The 2,212-nt window shown below is 32.9% G+C and overlaps 1 non-coding gene across 1 annotated transcript; it reads right to left on the reverse strand.

Moving 5' to 3' along the window:
- Nucleotides 1-1,099: 1,099 nt before the first annotated feature.
- On the reverse strand, nt 1,100-1,171 carry TRNAG-UCC (transfer RNA glycine (anticodon UCC)). The gene has a single exon. It is a non-coding gene; the product is annotated as a tRNA-Gly (tRNA).
- Between the last annotated feature and the right edge of the window lie 1,041 nt (nt 1,172-2,212).

Raw genomic sequence — 2,212 nt, forward strand, 5'->3', positions numbered from 1 at the left:
TTCACTATTATTATGGATAACATGGAGGAAAGCTCATACAAACACCCGCTGGTACACAAACATACCACAAGATTTAAAGAAGGAAAGGGTCTAATTACTCCTCGAATATTAAATAAATATGGAAGCCGTACTCTTCAATATGTAATTCCAGTGATTTTCAATAAAATCAATAAAAATCTTAAATTTGAAAAAAATGAGAGACTGTGTCCAAAAATGGTAAAGCTGTGGCTAATGTATGAAAATTTCATGTATCCTTGAACTTTTTTTGATGTATCTATCTAAATGTATAACTTGTTTTTAGTAGAATGTTTAATTGGTAAAACCTACAGACAAGCTGCCATATGACAGCTTTGTGGGACTACCTTAATTTTGTACAAAAATTGTTTCTATTTACTTAATAAATAAAAAAAAAGTGGGTGTGTCAAGCCTACGCAAGACAGAAGTGAAACTTCTAGTTTCAGCTGATGCTTGGCGTGGCGCAGTTCGCTGGTGTCTGAGAGAGAGGAAAGAAGAGAAGAGAGAGAACGTTCGTGAGCGGCTCCCCCACCTCAACAAGGTTTCACTTCAAAAATGCCACAGCCGAGAATCGAACCTCGCTTAACTGATTGAAAGCCAACCACGCTGAGCACCAACTGTAAGCAAAGCCGCATAAATTGATTATATTATGTAGGTTCTGAAAATATGAGAGCTTGTTATGTTTTATAATGTTACCTACATCACACCCAAAATATAATATATTTTTAAAAATAATGTACAATGTACAGAAATAGAATCCCACACAAGATCGCGTAGTGCGCTCTAGCGAACGGATATTTTATCAGAGGGAGATAGTTTTAATTTTTTTTTCTGTAAATTATTACATATTATCAAAATAAATAAATTAATTAAATAAATGTAATACAATTATCATAATATACGGATTAGATAATAATTTTAATCCAACACAATAACGCAAAGCGCGCTCTAGCGGAGTAATGTTTTATCACAGTGAGATAAGTGTTTTTATTATTTTGCAATATTATTTTCTTTTAAAAAATGTTCTGACCTACTAAAAAATAAGATATTGAATGAAAAAGGCGTTAAAAACAAAAAAATAATGTGCGATGGCCGAGAATCGAACTCGGATCAACTGCTTGGAAGGCAGCTATGCTGACCATTACACCACCAACGCCAGTTGTCGGGATGAGCTAAGAAGCATTTATATGTTACTTCAAAACTTTGACTAGATCAAATGAACTTTAATCGGTGGTCCCGCATTTTCGTTTCGGTCATGAGTCGGTTTTACTCCGGTCCTCGAAATTGCATGACGCGCGTAAAGAAGTTTCACTTCAAAAACACTTAATTAACATTATCTAATTGTTAGGTTAGGTTTATAGGTTAGTTTTTAATGACTTTTTAAAGGTGTGTTGAATTATCACTGTGTTGAGTTATCATGAATCCACTATTTTAACAGAAAAATATTTTCAAAAGTGGAACTGATATGTCTAGATTTCAGACAGGCAATAAAGTACCTATTTTTAAATAAGTACACATTCGTGATCATTCTGCTGCAATTGTCTCTTTTCTGATGTGTTTTTCCCCAATTATTTCTGGCTTTCACCCTTAAAGGGTGTTCTTGGCCATCATTTAAAATTATGGAAAAACGAAAGGTTGGGTCTAATTTTTCTGTACAAAACTCTTTTTTTTTTATTTTTTACTCTTCTATTTCAAAACTACCAATTGGCGATCCCTTAATGAGTTTGATAACTCATGGAAGTGCAACATTGTTTGTTGTATGTTTAAAAAAAAAAAAAAAATTTAAATATTAATTTTATTTTAATTATTTTTTTTTTTTTAGGCAAATTTCAAAATTATAACGAAAATTGGAGTCCAGTTCAGATTTAGAAGAGATGAGATGTTGAATGGAGGGGAGGCAATATTAGATAAGGCTTGATAGAAGAGAGGATGTTTGTTTAGAGAGGGACAAACAAAAAATATGCGATCTAAAGTTCCCACTTCTAGACCACAGAATGTACAATCTGTGGAGTGGGACGTGAATTTTAAAAAGGTGGGAAGGAACAGAACAATGTCCGATCCTCATTCAAATAAGTGAAGAAATTTCTTTCTGATGCGTTCTTTACAATAATTTTCAGCTTATGTAATTCTATAGAAGAGAGATAAAAAGTTAATTCACTTATTATGCATTGTATTGTGCCTACAGTATGACCAGTCC

This window comes from Hesperophylax consimilis, unplaced genomic scaffold (genome assembly GCF_061612785.1).
Source record: "Hesperophylax consimilis isolate HC1 unplaced genomic scaffold, BYU_Hcon_1.0 scaffold_46, whole genome shotgun sequence".
NCBI classification, from domain to species: Eukaryota; Metazoa; Arthropoda; class Insecta; order Trichoptera; family Limnephilidae; genus Hesperophylax; species Hesperophylax consimilis.